This window comes from Ambystoma mexicanum, chromosome 6q (genome assembly GCF_040938575.1).
Source record: "Ambystoma mexicanum isolate Mex_15411 chromosome 6q, UKY_AmexF1_1, whole genome shotgun sequence".
Classification (NCBI taxonomy): Eukaryota; Metazoa; Chordata; class Amphibia; order Caudata; family Ambystomatidae; genus Ambystoma; species Ambystoma mexicanum.
In genome coordinates, this window is record NC_090937.1 from 970,565,201 (window position 1) to 970,586,097 (window position 20,897).

The 20,897-nt window shown below is 48.7% G+C and overlaps 1 protein-coding gene across 1 annotated transcript in view; it reads left to right on the forward strand.

The window, feature by feature from the left end:
* Positions 1-20,897, forward strand: part of WWC2 (WW and C2 domain containing 2) — a 2,565,136-nt gene that overhangs the window by 2,257,557 nt on the left and 286,682 nt on the right. The window lies entirely within an intron of this gene.

Genomic DNA, 20,897 nt, shown 5'->3' on the forward strand with positions numbered 1-20,897 from the left:
ACTATGTCCGTTCTTTCTTCTAGGTTGTTAATATCGGTTCTAATGTCTTGAACCACTTGTTTCATTTCGTTTTTCATAGTTGTAAATTGTTCTTGGACTGTGGACATGAATTTTTCTTGCAAGTCCATGAACCAGGTTTGCATATCTTCCCTGGTCAGTGGTTGCAGCTGTTGGGATGGTGACTCTGACTCCCCCATGGATTCTCCCTGGGTTCTCCCCCTCGGTTGCGATGATCCCTCCGTTGACCACATTTGCAGAATATCTGCGTCTTGCTTCGCAGATTGGGATATCTGTTGGATGGGGTTCCCCTTTCCTTTTGCTCTCGACATGGTGGTGTGATCCGTTAGAATGTCTATGGGGCTACTGTGCCTTCTTGTAGCCCTCCGGATGGCCCTTCTCCCGATCCTATCCTCTAAGATGTCTCAGTGGGCGGGGGGGTTCTCGATTTAGGCAGATTAGTGGTCTGCGTATCCTCTCCTTCCCCCGTCGGATCTCGATGTCTATCTGTTTGTGGCAGGGACTGCTTCCCCTTACTTTGGTGTCCCCCCGCTCTTCGCCCCCTGGTTAGTGGGGGAAGAGGATACTCTGGCCCGCGTGGGGGAGGGGTGGTTCTGCGCAGAGGATTCCTTCAGGCCTGGGGGGATCCCCGATCAAGTTGATGCCGGGGCCCTCTCGCGTAGCAGGGAATATCTTGTTATATAAATCTCCTCAGCCTGCTTCCCGCTTTTTTTATTTATTTATTTATTTATTTTTTATTTATTATTTTTTTTTTCCTGAGTCCCCCCCCCTCCGGGGTGTAGATAAGTGGGCGGCTGGTTTTCTTTCCCCCCCCTCTTGGCTCACCTTTCTTCTTCCGTGCTATGTTTCAGGGCGGCCCCCGCTTCTCCTCGCCAGCGGTCCGCCCTGTTTGCGTTGCTTACTCCCTGCGTTGCGGCTCTTCTCCGGCGCCGCAGCTGTTGCTGTGCCTCCTTCCCCTTCGGTGCTCTTCGTTTGTCGGTTCTTTCCTTCGGGGTTCCGCCTTGCCCTCGATCCGGGTCCCACACCAGCCGCCGCCTCGAGGTCATCTATGGCGCTGGAGCGTCTCCTTCGGCACCGATGGGGGAGGGGCCGGTCTGCTTTATCCCCGGATTTCGTCCGCGATCAGCCGCGGCGCCGATTCCTCGCGGGGGAGGGTGGATGCGGGGGGGGGCTCTAGCAGTCAGGGGGGGTGAGTGACGGTCTGTCACGGCTTCGGTCGTGCTGTTTTTTGGCGGCCCGGGCGGAGCGCAGATTAGCTGCGACTCCTCACCCCGGCGGCCATCTTGGAATCAACAACAGTTCACTTTTACATACCACTTTACCAATAAATCAATTACAATACTTTCAAACTCTTGACCAAAACAATAGACAGGACATGGAAAAACATATAACACGTAACATGCACATGCACTATCTGCGCGCTTTTATTTCCTCTCTGTTCCCGTTACCAACCCTTTCCCCTTTCCACCTACTCTTCTCATTCACTCCCCACCTCTTACACCCTTTTACTCTTCCCCAAGAACTCTTTCTTACATGGAAAAAGAATATTCTAAATAACTACTCTGAGTCTACTCAATATACGAGACCCCTACTATTTTCTCTTAATCTTCTCTTATATTATCTGCACTGGACGAGACAATGCTACGCGGCGCCGCCTTCTAACCCCTTCAGGCTAGGATACCTCTTCTCTTCTTCTTTTCACTTCTCACGAGCCCTAATGCCCATATAAAGGACAGATCAGAAAAAACTTCATCATCACTCACACAGGCCCTACTCTTCCTTATAACCCATTACCACCTGTTCCCCTGTTCCCTCCTATTTCCCCCTTACCTTTCCTTGGTAACCTTTGCAACCGGCACTCGTGTTCAGTCAGATGATCCGAGGGTCACCGATCCCAGTCCGACCCCATTTAGGTTTGCACCCCAACCAAGCCGTGGCCCGCCTCGGCGAGCAGCTTTTCAGTCGGATATTTGTCAACCGGGAACCCTTGACCCTTTCTTGTAGTGCGCACAGGCTGGTCGGCCGCGGAGGCGATGGTTTTGCTGGGGGCGTCCCAGATCTCGCCACACGGCGCGGCCTCGAGGCACTTCTCCAAATCAGATCACAGGGGGTCACCAAATGTTTGTGCCCTCCCTGTCTCACATGTGCAAGAAAATAAAACAGAAACTCCCCAGACAGGGAATAAGGCAAATGAGAGCAGGCTGCAAGAGTTCAAGGAAAACTTTATTTAGATCTTTGAGAGCGCTCTGGCAAAATTAATGTTACAGTACATTTTATAGGTACAATGATGCGTCTAACATATGATACTACGTTGGACCCGGATTGGTCAGCCAGGGTGGTGTCTTAGGTGTGGGCATCATCTCGTCCTCTTGGTTGGTTGCTCGCTTGGCGGGAGAATGGACGTCAGACATCTGTGCTCCGGATGGGTGAAGGTCAGGTCGCAGTGAAGCAGGGTGGTCACTATCTAAGCTAGCATAATACATTCTCTATAATGCATGCACTAAATAATAGTGATTCAAAGACTCTCAGTAATTTGTCATGTCTCTATAAAAGTCACACAGGTATTTATATTATCTGTAACCTTTGGATTATACAAGTCATATGTTAGGCATCTTCACTACTATAATACAATGACCAGAGTGTAGGTTTATGCTTACAAGAATCTCATGTATGTGGCGTTTGTTAGTACTGGGCACGATATACTGCAGCAGGGGTCTAATGTTAGTTGGGGGTCTGCTGGGTGGGCATCATGGCGTGGTCAGTGGTCTGGTACATGAAAGGAATACCTTGCAGGGACACAGGGTCAGAATGGCAGTAAGTTTCCACTGGCAAGGGTGTGGGGGCAAGGACACATTTGTGGAGATGAACGAGCTATGGGCTCAGTTCATGCCGGTTCACATGCAGGAGAGTGATCTCAGAGGAAGAGTGATGTGTTACATTTATTAGTTGTTGCAAATACCTCCGGCTTCAACGTGAGAATGGAGCCGCAGAGTTTTCCAGTCAGAGCGGGAACGAGGGTGGTGGCCATGTGCCCTGCGCCTGGGCGCTGCGAGGAAAGGGAGAGAAGCGTTTCGTACTATCGCAGTGAGGCCCGTTCACCAACATGGAGTCGAAAGGGGGTACTAAAATGGATGCCCTGTGTCCTGATCAGTGGTCCCATCTACGCGAATGTAACCTAAAGTTAACATTGCATAAGGGCAAAGGGCGAACCCACTACTGGAGGCACTTGGTCTGAGTCTTGTACTGAGAAGTGAAGGATGAGAGGGGCCTGCTGGCCCCTCGCTCCCACACAGGTGGGGGGGAGAGGCCCCCCAAAAATGGTGGGACAGGCCCACCAGTGGGTGGGGCAGTAAGGTTTGGGCACCCTGGGGCCAGATTGGCACACCCTCTGCGCAAAGGCAAGTTTCATAAACAAAGAAAAAAATGGAAAATGGTACACTTCTCTTTAGGGCGGGCTGAGGGGCACCCTAAACCGCCAGGTACTTTTCTAATGTAATGGGGTGTGACCCTCTACCCCCCCACACCAAATGCAAGGGGGGGGCATCTCATGCAGCCCTCTCTGGGGTCAGATGTCCCTTCCTAGGAGCAGATATCTGCCCCCAGGGAGGGCTACAAGGGGTGCCCCTATTTCCCCTTGGGGTGAGGGAGAGAGGGCCACCCCCCTTTTCTGTCAAATATATCCCTGGTAGCTGGTGGCCCCCCAATCCCACCCAAAATTCCCTTTTGTTATTTATTTATTTTTTTGTTTTGCCCCCTTCCCTGGGGGCAGATGATCAGCCATCTGCCCCCAGGGGGGCCCTAACCTGCAGGCCCCATCCTTTGGGGGGCCTGCACACTATTTCCTGGTTGCCCTCACCCCCACCCCCCAAATGGATGGGGGGCACCTCATGTACTCCTGCCTGGGGGCATGAATCTGTCCCCAGGGAGGGCTACAAGGGGTGACCCCCCCTTTCCACTTGGTGTGGGAGGGGGAGGGCCACCACCATTTCAGGGGGGCAAAAAAATCCCAGGCCCCCCCACCGCCATCCTATTTTCTTTTTTGCCCCCTTCCCTGGGGGCAGATGATCAGCCATCTGCCCCCAGGGTTGTGTACATATGTGCCCCCATGCTTTGGGGGCCAGGGGTGGGAAAGGGCTGCTTTCTGTAAGCAGCCCTCTCACCCCCCATGTCACAAACATATCCCTGGTGATCCAGTGGATTGCTGGTCACGGATCGAACACTTTGTGCTGATCCGTGACCAGCAATGCGTCATATACATGGTGTCGTTGGAAAGTGGAGAATCTCCCCTTTCCAAGGACACCGCATTTTCCTATATCTGTGGTGGTCTAGTGGGCCGCAGGGCCCCAAACCCCCTCCCACCTCCCCCTTCCTTCGATTTTTATTTAATTATTTTTTTCATTTTCACTCCTGGGGGCAGTGATCATCTGCCCCCAGGGGTCTCCAGCGCTGTGGCCCCATGCTTTGGGGCCACGGAGGGAAGGGGGGCGCTTACCTAGTAAGCAGCCCCCCCTCCCGCGTCACAAACAGATCTCTATTGACCTAGTGACATTGCTGGCCATGGATCGCGCGCCCTGCGCCCGATCCATGAGCAGCAATGCCACACAAAGGGTATTGTTGGAAAGGGGAGAATCTCCCCTTTCCAACGATACCCACCTCGATCTCCGGCTTGAAATACAGCCGTAGATCGAGGCTGACAAAGTAGGGCACTCAGGTTCTTTCTTCACTGCAGCAGCCGAAAATGGCTGCTGCAGTTAATTTACTTTCAGTTTCACGCCAACGTGCTTTACGCACGCCGACGTGAAACTGAAGGTAATCAGCCCCCTGGCAGTGAGGGGGGACCTCCCCCTCACATAGCCTGGGGGTTGGATTACAGTTTTGTGTGATCCCTGCTTAGCAGGGATCACACAAAACAAGGTGCCAAAAAGGACGAGCTATATCGTCCTTGGCACTGCGCATGCAATTTCAAGGACAAGATATCTCGTTCTTGGCACCTAAGGGGTTAAATTATGTTATTGCTGCTTACAGTCAATCATATTAGTATACATCTGATTCATTTCTTGTTCTTTATAGATTCTTGTGAAATTAATGTTGAAACCTATGCCTCTGATAAAGAGTATATGAATCTCGAGACGCGTTGGGCCAACCTGCAAAAATTTATAAAAAGGAGAAGATCGTTTTTGTCTAATCAAAAGGAGTCACTGAATTTCTTGATGAATCTTTGCTTATTGAATTATGAATATTTAAGTTACAAGAGACATTAATTATGTAGCAAACATCTTTGATAAACTCATTTAGGCTTATGGCCTTTTAGAAAGTGTGCAGGGGATGCAGCTTTCCATAATTTGGATTTCCTTGTTTCCTAGTATATTCCGGCCTAGATACCAAGGCTGTCTTTCTCCCCTGCACCTTGAACTCTGTTATTACACTTCATTAATTCACACAGTTTACCTTTCATTGAATTTACTGAAAATTGGTGTGCAAGTGTATTTTTGTGTTTCCTTAGGCACATGTGCCAGACGTCCTTTGCCATCTCCGCTAACAGTCTGGACCGTGTACCTCCTAGCCTGTTTATGTATCGTACTGTTGATGTTGACCATCCTCAGCAGTGCACAACAGTTCACTCTGTCGTGGGTCCCACACCTCACAGCAAAGGAGCCTGCTAGAAGTTCCAAACAATTGATGTGGAGCTCCAGTTCCTCTCCCGACCATCTTCCTCCTGTCGTCAATTCTCCACACAGAGCTCGCCAGCCCCAGCGGCTGGCATCCAACTCTATGACCAGGTCCGGGGCAGAGCCAAATATTGCTCTCCCGTTCCAAGCCTCCATGTGGTCGAACCTCCACCAGAGTTCTGTTCTCGGCTCCGTGGAGATTGGCACCTTTTGTTCGTAAGATAACCCCTTCCTCAGGTGTTGAATCTTGAGCCATTGCAGTGCTCTGTAATGTAACGGTCCCGGAAATATTGCTTGAATGGACGCTGCTAATCTCCCCACTAACCTTGCTAACTCTCTGAGCGATACTTCCTCTTTTGCAATCGTCGACCTGATCTCCTTCTTGATTGTAATCACCTTGTCCCTGGGCAGGCTGAGCGTTGCTGCCTTTGTGTCCACGACAAACCCCAGGATCTCGATCACCTGAACCGGAACCAATACTGACTTCTCCCAGTTTATCAGGAAACCTAACTCCTGCAACAATCCTGTCGTCTGTTCGGCTTGCTCTATCAACCTCTGCTTGTCTTGACCCATCAGGCAAAAATTGTCTAGGTAAATTATTAACCTGATAACTTGCTCTCTGAGATAAGCCACCACTACTCATCAGCTTCCTAAATGCCCAAGGAGCCGAAGCCAGTCCAAATGGAAGGCAACTGAACTACCACTTTTGTTCTCTCCACCGGAACTGTAAGAATCTCTGGTCTTCTCTTGCCACTGGAATCGTCAGGCATGCGTCCTTTAGGTCTATCCTGACCAACCAGTCCTCTCTCTGTAACACATCTCTGAGTAGATGGATGCCCTCCATTTTGAAATGTCTGTATATCAGAAATGTGTTCAGGTTCCTTAGATGGATCACGGCTCTGTGCTTCTTCTTGCCCTTCTCCAGAAACATGTTGCTCACAAAACCTTGTTCGGGATCTAGCACCTTTCCAATCACTCTTTTTTCCTCTCTAACTCTGAGATTTCTGTCTAATAGATCTTCCTCCTCTCGTGATAGCCTTATGGGTCCCGGTTCTATGCTCTGGAATGGCTCCCACCAAAACTCTAGCCTGATCCCTCGGACCGTCTCTCTGACCCATGTATCTCCTGACAACTCGGAACACCTCTCTGAATATATTCTCCCCCCTACCAGTGGGGGCCCTTTACACCTTTGTGTGTGCTTGTTTCTGATTTACTGCTCACCTGTGTCAGCCTGTTGGCCTCTGTTGCTTCCTCTCCAGCCTCTAGCCCTGCCCCTTCCTCTCGATTGAAAGAAAGGGTTGGGTCGGCGTTCCTGCTGATTCTTCCTCTCTCCTCTACTGTTGGCGTAGGACCTGGGGGATGAGAATCGGCTGGCCGAGCAGCCCCTGCCTCTGCCAGCCCTTCCAAAAAACGTACTGCCGAACACCCTCTTGAGCGAGGCCTGCACCTTGTCAATAGCTGCATAGGTGCTGGCGAATTTTGCCATGTCCTTAATAAAGGCATCTCCAAAGAGCTTGCCTTTACTGTTGCCGGGTGACTCCGCCGAGGCCAACTCCCCCAATTTAGGGTCGATTTTCACCAGAATGGATCTCCTTCTCTCCGTCGTAAGAGCGTTATTGGCATTGCTCAGCAGGCAGATAGCCCTCTGGGCCCAGCCTGCCAATATCTCTGGATCTACTCTCTGCTCAGGCTGCTTGGCCTCCTCCGCCATCTGTCAGATTTTGGTCACTGGCCCCAGGATATCCAGGAGTTTGTCCTGGCAGGATCTCCAGGACCTCTCACTTCCTCTCCTGATGTCTCGCCATAACGCCCCATAAACGACATCACTTTCTGGTCAATTTCAGGCGTCTCCGCCATGTTATCTGGGACCCAGGGCCTGGGGCATTCCACCCTTAGCTTACTTCTGGCCTCCTTGGATAGAGCACACCTTATCCTCTTTTTTATGTAGTTGCCAAAATTGGCGGGCTGTTCCCATTCAGCTGACCTGGGATGGATAAGGGAGTCGGGGTCAAGTACCTCACCCTTCTCCTCTTCTTCCCTTTTCCTACTTTTCTTTGCAGCCTTGCGCCTTATCGGGGGGCTTGAAGAGGATGTATCCGCTCCTTGTGAGCTATCCACAGACGTTTCGTCCCATTCCTCTTCCATTTCTGTGTCCTCTGTATAGGACTCATCCTCCGCCTAATCGGTGCCCCTCCTCTCCCAAGACCTCACTCTCTTCCTGCCACCTCTGATCGTGCGTGGCGAGCCTGGGGGTTTAGGTTGCTGCGCACCTTTCGGGCCTTCTTTCTTACCCCATGCCCCTCGTGACTTCTCTCCGGGGCTCCTTCCCTCAGGGCTTCCATTCCTTGCGAGAAGGAAATGAGATCCTCCACCAAGCTCCCGCCCCCCAAACCTGCCCCCAGCACATATTGTACTGCTCACGCTGTATTGGTCGCGGACCACTGTCTGCTGGTGTGGGGTTCTTCGGCTTCACTGGAGCTATGCATTCTGCCAATTGCTGAGATCTTGGCCTGCTCCCGTCTATAATACAGCTGGTGGGTCTGGGTATATGTTATCAGGTTTTCTTGGGTCTGCCCCTTCAGAGCTGCTCAGCACTTAGAAATTCTTAGGCTGCTGCTTTCTTGTCTGCACTCAGCAGATGCTGAGCCCTTCAACCACTACTGGCCACCAGATGGCAGTATTACGCAACACTTCGTTGCTTCACAGTCCGCTCCTGATCCTATCTTCGTAATGAAGTTGACGTGAGGTGTTATTCTTTACAATTCTCTCACACCATAATCTCGTAATCTCTAGTACAACTGCACTGATCTGCGACCACAGAGCACCGGAACCTCTCAGGTCCCGTCCGTCATCGCGTGACACAGTGCCCCCTGTTCAATAACACGCATGGTCAGTGGTGAGGGGTTATAGGTGTCTCATCCCAAAACATCTTGCAGAGCTGCGTCCAAGATAGTTCCATCAGACGCTAGATACCTACATCATATACCACCTATTGCCCTCAACTGCCAGGTACTGCCATCATATGCCAGGAATCACACTATATGCTTACTATATGTGGCTGGGTATGTGGCTCAGTGGACTAATGCATCCACTACAGGGGCCTGTACCTCATGGTCACAGGTACGAATCCCGGCAGGTGCACTCAGCCCTTGATCCTTCTGAGGTCGATAAAATGAGTACCATTAAGTTGGGTAACAATAAACATCTGTTATTAGCACCAAGTTGCCCCATTCAGGTTTGCTGCAATCCATTCAAATGGCCAGGTACTCTAAACTTAGGCTGGGCACTGTCAAAAAACGAGAAGGTTTCAACACTATATGCCAGTTATTGATCATGAATGTCATATACTCTTCCTTTGCAAGATGAGACTAGCAGACGCATACGGGTAATGAGGCATGTAAATCCACAAGGCCCAGAATGCTAAATGTGGCTACCTACATGGCCCCTCCGCCAGACATGATGCTACTTAGGTACGATAAGAATTTATGACGTCAATTTAACTTTCTCTGTTACTGCCTGCTCAAGCGTAAATTCATTGTGAACACATTAGAAACGGTGACGCACATGCCAACAAATTGGCAGATGGGTGCTATATTGGACGACATTTCATTCGATTATATAACAACTTGAAATGTGGATGAATGGTGACTGCTTTAGCCTTTAGTGGCATGCATCGTAATATTTTTGGCAGTCTTTTACGGGCATCAGATTTGTAACATTATAACATTATAAGAAGCTAGGGTTATCTCTGAATTTGGGGACTCGGGTGTTAAATTAGGAAGATAACTACCACTGTAGAGGCTTTAGATTAGTAGGTACTGGTATTTTATCGAGACACACAGACTTGTAGGACTATGGTAGCGAATAGTCTTTTGAGAACAGAAGCTGAAGATATATGGTTTGCCACAGGGGTGTTGCTAGGTCTGGAAAAGACCCGGGGCTACGCTGATGTTGGAACTGTCGTGACTGGGGGCTAGCTAACCTTTTGGTTGTAGCTCCTGAGATTCTATCCGGGGCTACAACCAAAAGACCAGGGGCTATAGCCCCCTTAGCCCCCCCCCTAGCAACGCCTCTGGTTTGCCATATGCAGGTACGCAAGCAGGTCTCATTAATACTCCGTAGGTAGCATTTTCTGTACTTTCTCTTTTCCAATAGCCCCTCCCAAATTAAGTCGATCCTGAGTTGGAATACTGTTCAAATATATTTGAGTTATTTATCTAAAGATAAGTTAGTAATATTTGCAGAAATTTGCAAAGCAACATAAGCTCTTATCATGTACCACCTTGTATGTCAACGTACTGAATAAGGACCTCATCGCGAGTTGGGCGGTAACGCTGGCGCTATTAGCGCCGGCGTTAATAGCCCTACCGCCAAACCCCCCCGGCGCTAATAGCGGCGGATCACGGGTTTGGCGGAACGGGTATTGCCCATTCCCCACTGAGCCCATTCGGGAATTCCCCATTCCCCATTGGGCTCAATGGGGAATTTTTGAGCTCTTACCGCTGGCGGATTTCCCGCCGGCGGTAATAGCGCGAAATTTCAGCGGATTTGCCCCCAGCTCAGAGCTGTGGGGAAATCTGCCAAAGCCGTGATTTGGCAGACCCTTAAATGCGGCGGTAATAGCGCTACCGCCGCATCTAAGGGTTACCGCCAAACTCGTGATGAGGCCCTAAGGCGTTAAAAAGAAACATTTGATTGACCCCTGATGTTGCATTTCCACAATAAACAAGCTCGCATTCAGAAGAGTTATTTACATTCCAGCAATATTATGGGAGAGAATACCATACCTCTTAAACCGCAGCAGGCATAGGTCTCTGCATACTGATCAACAAGCAATGCCGCATCAAGATTTAAAACAAGATTGCAGACAATGAGGATACTTTTTTTTATTCTGAAGACTAAACCTAAAGATAAAGATTCAGTCCTCATGCATGCCTATTTGCCTAATGTCAACTGCATTCTGGTAATAAATAATATCTTGAAACCTATTCCCATGTATCTGCGGAGATCAGTAATTCTAGGTGGAGAGCTCAACCTGCCGCCATACATCAGACTGTTGTCATAGGTGACCTTAGGATTCTCAAGATTCCTGTAGATGGTACTTTCCAAAACTTTTAAACGTTGAGATTTTTGGAACTGCAAATAAATCCCACTAATGGGTTTCTCTGACTGGTCCCTCAAACTCCAGTGGGCTCCCTCCACTCTAACCTAGGCTTTCTTAGCACCCATGGTTAGCGTGCAACCTAGAGATCAGTAATTCCTACTATCTAATCTAGCCTGTCTACAGCGGGAGGACCCAACATGGTGCCTGCATTTTCGCTGACACTCCATTTCATTCTTCCTCTCTCTCCCTTTCACTCTTCTCACTGATCTTACACCTCATTACGTCCTTCTCCCTTTTCCTACTCTCACTCTCGTGTCCCCCTTTTTCTCTCTCTTCTCTCTCACTGTCTCCTCTCACATCTTACACGCTTTGTTGTTTTCACTGCCCCTACTCTCCCTTTATCTTGCTCTCTTTCCTCCTCTCCTCTTTCTCTCTTTTCTCCCACCTCTCTCCTCTTCTGCGCCTCTGGTTTTCTCACATTCCTCTCCTTTCTATCTCTACTGCTTCCCTCCTCCACTGACTGCTCCCTTCTACCTTCTCCTCTATAATTCCTTCCTTTATCTCTCCAGGATTTCAATGGATTGCCTTTCTCCCGCAGAGTCCTCATCAGGTAGATATCCTCTTCTAGTTCAGCTGCTCGGAACAGTTTCGACAGTGGACCTCGACTTGGTCGTCGATCCATCTTGACTCAGTGCTCGGTCGTCGACTCCCGTCAACGTTTTTCGTCAACAATTCCGATTCCTCAAGCTACCATGTTCGCGCCTCAGATTTCAGGGTTCAAGCGCTCCTCCGATTGCGGCTCCAATATGTCGCTGAGGGACCCGCACGACTTCTGCGTGTGGTGCCTCGGCACAGGTCATAACACCAAGGAGTGCAGATTGTGTTGCAAAATGAAACCGAAGTCTCTTTGGGTGTGGGCAGCCCAAACTCGTGTTGGGCCGACCGCTGTCCAAGTCCCCAGTGTGGTTGACCTTTCAGTCTTCAGAGGCTGCAACCAAGGGGCCCACAGCTGAGAAAGAGAGTAGGCATTGGCGCAAGGTGAAGAAAAGATCCCACTCGTGGAGCCACTCATCTTTGTCATCCTCCCACAAAAAGAAGGTGTCACCGACGCAACTCTGACTCTTCGTCAGAACGGGGTAACTTTAAGTCGCAAATGTTCTCGATTTTTGAGAAGCCCCCGTAACAGCAGGCCCCAGTGGCTTCAGCGGTGCTCAGTGATCCCAACCCTAAAATAGCATCACTACTGACTCCATCAGCATCAGGAGAGCCATCGGGTTTGGTGCCAAAGTAAGCAAGCAAACCTTTGAGGCCGGGACCCTGCCGTGAGCCTCAGGGCCTGATCATTCTCAATACCCCGTTGGCACCCAAGGTTCAGCTGACGCCGACAGCAACTCTTTCGGCATCGAAGGACAAACCCTCAATGCCGAACATCGCTGATCAATCCTTTGCCCCGCTATCTCGGTACGATTTTTCTTTTTTTTTTTTCAGGTCTATGCCGCATATTTTTGGCGCCGATGTTGGGGACCACCAGGGTGACATCGACCCCATATTGGGGTTGGTGGAGTGGAATACTTTGATGATCAGGCAGATCTCCTGGCCTTAGTACAGGCGTTGCATGACGCCAGTGGGGTAGATACATCTTTGGATGTTGAGTTACAGCAGACTCTGCCATATGCTTGTACCCATGCCAAATTTAGATCACTTGTGGACAGGGTGGTTGACACTCTGGACTGAATGCTTTCACAATACCTGTCCAAGGCTATGAGCTTACAGATATCTTGGACGAGGATCCCTACACAGAGAGAAACATGCCACTGAACCCTGTTAGCCGACCCATTCTCCTCCTTGTGGCAATCCATTCCCCCGTCCAATTCCACCTTAACCAGCAAGTACAGGCCGGCAAGAGGGGATCCGTCTTTTCTTTCCTCTCACCCTTCCCGAAGGGGTTAGTGGTTCAGGTGGCCACTGTATCCATTAGGGCAGCTTCATCTACCTCCAATCTGCCACTTGACAGGGAGGGCAAGAAGTTAGATGCTGTTGCAAAAAACATCTCCTCCGGGAGTATGGCCTTGGAGGGTAGTAAAATTTTGTGCGGTTTTGTGAAATATCTGTCTGGCCTATGGAAGGCTGTTGAGCATGCAGTCTAGTACATCCCTGAAGGGGAGACATGGGACGAGTTCATGTAACTGGTGGATGATGGGAAGGACGTGGAGGACTGCTCTGGCCGGTTGATGGGGTCGGCCATGGTATTTAGGAGACAGGCCTACCTGCACTCGTCTGGGTTTTCCCCTAATGTCCACACTAGGTTGCTGGGCATTCCTTTTGAAGGGGAATACCTCATCGGTTCAAAGGCCGATGACTCCTTGGAAAAGTTCTAGGAGTCCAAACTTGCTGCAAAATCCCTCAGCCCAGCTATGCAGCCGGACAAGCCTGCCTTCAGCTTTGCTTCTAGGGGGAAAAGGCTACAGGTGCTACATCCCTTATTGCAAGGAGGTGCAGCTCCCGCAGGCTAGGCAGGGGCAGAAGCTTTTCCCACAATCCAAAAGGGCAGGTGGGAATCCAGGGTCCAGCAGGCAGCGACAGCAGCCGCAGGAGCGGCTCCTTCCTCAAGGCCGCTGTGATTTTCCCCTCCCAAAACTCACTGGTTGGAGGACGCTGTCCGAGCATTGGCCCCAATGGTGGGAGATTACCTCTGACGCCTGGGCCCTGGAGCTCATGCATTGGGGTTCCTCATAGGGGACAGTTCAAGATGCTCCTCTTTGGGTTGACCTCCGCTCCAAGGATCTTCACCAAGTTCATGGCGCTAGTCGTGGCTCACTTCAGGAGATCTGGTGTCCACATATTCCAGTACTTGGATGACTGGTTGACCCGAGGGAGGTCGGTGCAGCAGGTCCTATCCCACCTCGGGGACACCTGTTCACTACTCCACAGGCTGGTCTTCTCCCTGAACTTGCAGAAATCCCATACAACACCAGTTCCGAGGCTCCTATTCCTCGCGGCAGTCCTACTAGACACTCAGGCAGGGAAGGCTTTACCGCCCGAGGAGAGGGTAGTTAGCATTGTGCAGATGGTGCATCTGTTCCGGAACCAGGTCACCTTTCCTGCAGCTTCCTTCTTCCGCATCTTAGGTCTCATGGCCTCCTGTATTTTTCTAGTGCCGGAGACCAAGCTGCGAATGAGATTATTCCAATGGCTTCTGCGGTGTCAGTGGTCCCAGTAACTCAGAACTGTAAAGGATGTCCTCAGGGTGTCCAGGTTCGTGGTAAACAACCTTTCTTGGTGGGCCAATACCACCAATTTGCTGGTGGGGGAACCTTTCTGGCCTCTGTGGCCTCCGGCTCGAGTAGCCATGGGTGCATCCTTCAAAAGGTTGGGGCGCTCACTGTGAGGACTTGCAGGTGAGCGGTTTGTGATCAGTGATGGAAACTAGGTGGCACATCAACAGGCTGGAGTTGTGAGCCATCTGGTTAGCCCTGAAGGCGTTCACCCTGTCTCTGAAGGGGAAGCATGTCCCGATCTTGACAGACAATACAGTGGCCATGCACTACTTGAATGAAGAGGGTGCTGTGCGCTCCCTCCCCCTCTGCAGAGAGGAGATACATTTTGGGTTCTGGCTGTTAGAGAAGCAGATCTTGGTCTCTGCAGTTCATCTGGCAGGGACAGAGAACGGATTGGTGGAGTCCGACTGGAAGTGTAGACAGTATTGCTTGAGAGAATTCCCAACGAACAGTGCACTAGGGGATGCGTTTCTGGTGGATTGGACCGTCCCTCTTCACTATGCATTCCCTCTGATTCCCGTCATTCCTTGGGTTCTCAGGAGGTTGAGGAGGTTTCGAGCAAACATGATCTTGAGCTCCCCGGATGGTGCGAGGAGTACATGGTACCGGACCTTCTGGAGCTGACCATCTGCCCACCTCTCCAGTTGCCTCGCCGCCCTGATCTCCTAACCCAGTCAGAAGGTCGGTTGCTACACCCGAATCCGGAATCCCTCAACCTACATGCGTGGCTCTTGGGAGGATGAGATATGACTGGGACCTCTCTGAGGAGGTGTTCGAGGGGTTTCTGGCTGCACGCAGACCATCTACAAGATCTCTGTACACGTGTAGGTGTAGAAGGTTTGAGGCGTGGTGCAGGGAACTCGAGATTTCCCTTCTCTGTTGCCCCACCAATACAGTGATGGAGTTCCTTCTTTCACTGTACTCTGCAAGCCTTCAGGTCACCACAGTGAGAGGATGGCTTTGTCTGTGTTCAAGAGGTCTCCGGATGAAGGTTCTTTTTTCACGATCCCAGTTAAGGCCCAATTCCTGAAGGGCCTTGTGAATACATTTCCGCCTGTTCCTTTTGTTGTCGCTAATTGGGATTTGAACCTGGTTCTCACCTTTCTGATTGCGGCTCCCTTGGAGCCCTTGTACTCTTGATCCTTGCGGCTGCTTACATTGAAAAACCACCATTTTGAGTGCCATCACTTCAGCCAGGTGGGTCAGCAAGTTGCAGGCCCTTTGCTGCAAAACCCCATTTCCATGTTTATTCTGCAAAAAGGTTTCCCTTAAGATGAGACCGAGATTCCTCCCAAAGGTGGTGTCAGAATTCTATCTTTCTCTGGCGGCGATAGATCTTCCTGTGTTCTACCCACCTGCAAACCCCTCAAAAGAGGAGGAGTGCTTCCATCGGTCAGACCCAAAAAGGCCCTTGAGCTTCTATGTGGCAAGGATGGCGGAATATAGGAAAACAGACCAGTTGTTTGTAGCCTAATCCTTGTCCAGAAAAGGTCTGGCTGTGACCAAGCAGACACTTTCAGGATAGATCATACTAGGTATCTCATAATGCTAGTAATCCGCAGGCAAGGAATAGCCTCCTGACAACAGAGCACATACTACCAGAGTGGTCTATGCATCTACAGCCCTGCAAAGAGGGGTTCCAGTTAGGGACATCTGCTGGCCGGCAACTTGGTCCTACTCCACACTTTTATGAGGCACTATAGCCTGGACATTGCCCATGGGGTTGACGCTCGCTTCGGTAGGGTGGTGTTACATAATCTTCTGCTGTGAGCTTTCTGCCCGCCTCCATTGTTCCAATGCTTTGGGAGTCTATCTGATGAAGAATCTGCTGGAGAAAGGCAATCCATTTAAGGATAAATTACTCACCATAGTGTTCCTTCTATGGATTCTTCTTCCGCAGGTTCCTCATTACCCCTCCCACCGACCCCGCTCAAAAAGCGTTAGCAGTTGGTGTAGGCCAGTTCTCGGAAGAGGGGAGACTTAGTGATGGTCCAAGAGTCAGTAGCTTTTCTGGCTAGCAAGCTGCATGTCTCTCTCACTCTTTCTTTAAAAGAAAAAAAAGATATATACAGTAGTACAGGTTTTCTGTAAATTCTGTGTACCCCTATGGGGATTCTTGTTTTCTAACCCTCTGTTGGCTCTTTGGCCTTCCTTTATTGCTGTTTTCCTCTGCAGCGGTCGAGCTCTGGGGGAAGGGGGATGGAACTGAGGTACAGGGCTTTGTCCTTTGTCACGCAGTATATATACAACGCCCGAAGTCAGGCCGGAGCCGACGTTCGAGCACCGAGTCAAGATGGATCGACTGCCGAGTCAAGGTCCACTACACCCCCTGTCAATGATTTTCTGAGCAGCTGAGCTGGAAGAGGATATCTATCAGGTGAGTAATCTGCGGGAGAAGAATCCATAGAATCAACATTACGGTGAGTAATTTCCTCTTCTCTCTCTCTCTCTCTCACCACAACCTTTTTCAGCATCTACACTCTCACCCTAACCCTTTACTACCTCCTCCACTACCACTCACTCCCACAGTCACTCTCACAATCACAGGTTCATTCTTTGCACTTGGTACCACACACACACACACATGCATCCCCACACCTGCACTCTTTATACAACTCCTCCACAGATTCTTCATTACTCAGCTCCACCTTCCGTCTGCTGCATGGTCTCTTGATCCACTTCCACAAATACTGACCGGACACCGAACACCTTTTATTCTGTCTTGCTCCTACAGGTCTTTTACACTCATGACTTCCTGTTTCTGTCCCCCTTAACCCTCCATTGGTTTCCTGTCCCATCTGACTCTGAGGCCCAAATCTAAACATGCTATTTTCCCCAGGGTTGTGTCATCGCAGTGCTCAGTGGACAGCTATATAGGCTCCTCTTCGCCCCAACCCCTTTCTCTGTGTGGAATCTCAAACAGTCTATTTTGTTTGTCCCACTTGCTGTTGGTTTGGTGTTCCGCTCGCTCATAGCCACGGTGCGTTATGTTTCTCTTGTCTGAGTTTGATAGGTGCTGGTGTGTCAGAATCTGTATCAGTGCTGGCGGCTTCCTTCAGCGGTCTGATGGGCTCTCCCGCTACCGCATTGCATTGTGTTTTTTTTAGGCCTGCATGAAAACGAAATTATGGTGCAATGCATTGGATGATAGTCACTTGTACCGCTGTCATGGCACGTGTAGGGAATTCAGTGTCTGAAACTCCCTCGCCCCATATCTGGGGTAGGATCAGATCTGGCATATGATCTGGTAGGCTGCCTACCCTAGGTCGGAAGAGGTCCCTATCCCCACCCTGACAGGGTCAAGCCCCTGACCCAGTCACACTCGGGGGAAAGTAACACTCATAGGGCAAATGACAAAAGATACTGTCATGATTTTGGAAACATTATGTAAGACATGGGCCTGCATTACATCTAGAGATTCCTCAATCCAACAGAACAGGATTGTGCATTTTTTCAAATGCTCACATGAATTGCTCTAGGATACTAAACTTTCTATGCTTCAAGGAAATAATGGATGGAGTGAACCATTTTATGACAGGGAATCAGTATTTGTCAGACAATGCCTAAGTGGAGCTAAATGTGAAGATTGTTGTTCATATACTGATAGAACTACTCTGAATATTAAAACCTTTCATCACAAAGAGAGCACCTTTGTACACATAACAAAGAAAGACATTGCAGAATGTGTAGATCGGTATAAATACCCTGATCAATGTGGCAGGGATTGCAAACTATTGTGATGGGCAGACTCATCACATTATCTTCAAGGAAATCAAGAAAACAGAACAGTCCTTAGAGAAAGAATTTTAACAATTGTTACAGTTATCAAAATAATAAATCAGTCTCTGGCACTTGGGCCTGATGGGCTGTGCAAAAGGATCCCTAATGGTGGGCCAATATACTTCACAGGCTATTTTGGGTAATTAGCATTTCTCCCTAAGTCCTGGACTCATCGTATAATTGTGCCTGTTTATAAAAAAGGGTGGCAAGATTACCCAAAAGGTTACAGGATCTTAGCTATGCTGGATGCACCAGCAAAGATCTTTGCTGTTTCATCCTAGACCAGCTTAACACCTGGATCGCTGCAAATTCCATCATACCCATGAATCCAACAGGATTTTGAAAAAATTTAGCACGTTTGATGGAATATTAACGTTAGTCTCTATTGTGCAGTCGGCCTGGGTTATTTGCCATCAGCTGTTTATAGTGCCTGGAGTATAGCTCGGGGACAACGTGTTTGCCTTGGAAGCAAGACAACGCAGAGCAACACAGGATCCAATCTCAGTACAGTGCTTATAGACTGGTCTCCGGCATTAAGCATGTTACAAAAGATTAATTATTTAATTATGCAACATTCTTCGACTCCAGCTCAGCATTTTATACATTACGGAGAGGTCTACTGTCATGCAAATTTAAGAACTGGAACGGATTATGTGAGAAATCTGAGGGCGTCCTCACTTCTTTCCCCAACCTATCCTCCTCCCAGGCAGCCAGGGAAAGTCTGTCGCTATTGGATCCTGGCCTGTGTTGGTATTTGCAAGTGAAAGCTACTGAACAAGTGAATGGTGCCAAGTGAAGCTGAAACTGTAGCAAGACACCTATGAAGCAGATCCTCATAAGATGTGTCGGTTGCGTGACCTGTAATGGGTGGACTGTGTGGTCCGACAACTGTGCCTAGACCGATTACACCCACTTAAGGAAAAGCCACTTTGTGATTGAATAAAGGAAAACCTGTGTGAACTGAAATAGAGGGATCAAACTTTATAAATTGTAAAGGTAACCGAACCCGAAGAGCTGGGAACTATCCCAAGGAATTGTGGTATTTTTGAACAATGAATATCCGAGGAATTGTGTTATTGTGGAACATAGAAAGACTTGAAAGCTTGGGGAAGGGACTCCTTCTTTTGTAACGTGAACTTTTTGAACTTTGGGGAAGGGAAACCCCTTTTCCACCCAAGATCTGGAAGAAGCTCTGAACTTTAATTTGAACACTTCTCTTTTGATGCTGACATCCCTACACATTCTATACAATTAGTTGTGAGGTCAAGTATAGGTTTTGGACATAGACAGACATTTGCTTTGGTCTTCCTGAAACAGACCATCATTAGTTTTGTTTAGGTAGGGATATCCCACCTTTAGCATAGGGCAAGTTAAGCCATTTTCCAACCCCCTTTTTTAGTTACTAAAAGTTGATATCCCAAAACTGTATTCAGTTGTCTGTGTCTACTTCATGATGCATTTCACAATTATTACACATGATCAGTGCACTACACGAGAACACCAAAGTTCGAGTAAGGTTAAAGGTTAAGGTCATCCACTATTAGCATATCACCTGCAACATCCAGTACTGATACATCACAGTTCGCTCTTAAAATCCTGCTGAAATTATGTAGTAAAATACATGAGTGTTACTGAGCACACAAGCATATTTCAGAGACTTGAGGAATAAAACAACAGTCTTTTACCGGCCCACAACAAGACAACACTTAGAGACGGAAGAGATGATCATGTCAAGAACAAGAGCATGGAAAGGTCTCTAATGCCAAATGACAGACATAATAAGGCAGCTGTGCTGGTAAAAAAATACTTTTTAATCCACAAAAGTTGATGCAGATATACTAGAAGTCTCAATAATTAAACTAGACAATGAGCAGCACAACAACAACATATACCTTAAAAGAAAGAAACGCTGAATGCAAAAAAAGTTAATATATTAAAATCAAGAAAAGGAGCAGCATAGGACAAATTAAATGAATCAGCTGTTGCTAAGTTCTCTAAAACTTAGGTTACAGAATCCTCCTAGAGTTTAATGGTTAACACAAGGAAAGCCAGAAAAATGGCCAAAAGACGCCAAAAAAGGACACAAAGGCAAACAGAAGATCTGTTGGATTGTGTCATAAAAACTACAGTGCAGAATCAAAACAAAGAATTGGGGTTAGGCTTGAATAGTGCAATGTCTACGGAGAATATGTTTGATGTGGTAGAAGAATCCCATTGTTTGACTGTGGCGTAGAATGTTTCCAAAGATCTCAGCCTGCAAACTATTACCCATAGACAACCTGCAATTGTTCAATATGTTGAAAGAGGCTGTCATTTACAAATAGGTCTTCTTTCACTCAACCTTTTACCAAATACTAACCCAATAACCCTAAATAATTTGCACATCCTGCAATTGTTAAATTTAATTCCCTCTCTTTGAGTTTTGAGCACCAAAGATATCGACAATATTGAATTTTTTGAAAATACGGTGTTGCCCTCAACATGTGTACATTATGTATCCTGTCATTGTCAATATGATAAAAGAACACACTCTTAGTTTTTTGAGATTGGGCAGTGATATTCATCAAACTGTACCAATAAAAAGTTTGTCAAAACATGATATAGGACCTACAATCACTACCTCAAAGAAGGGACGACAGTTGAACCTCAAAGAAGGGATGACAGGTGACATTGGGCCTCATTACGAGGTGGGCGGTTAGGGATTACCAGTAAGGGCACCGGTGCCGGTAATCCCTTACCGCCCTACTACAAGTTCCCTTTGCGGGTCTTTCGTTAATGGCTGTTTTTACCAGGCGTTAAGGACGGGACCCGCAAAGGGATACTGGGGTCAATAACGGTACCGCAATTTGCGATACCGTTATTGCCGCCTTCCCCCTTCCCATTGAGCCCTATAGGGGCTCAAATGGGAATGGGGAATGGCTCTGGTGAATGGGGAATTACCGGTCCCGCCGACCTCGGAATGGACCGGTAATTTCTCCATCCACCAGACCGGAGTCGGAATGATTTTGGAGGCAGCCATGGCGCTACTAGCGCCATGGCTGCCTCCAA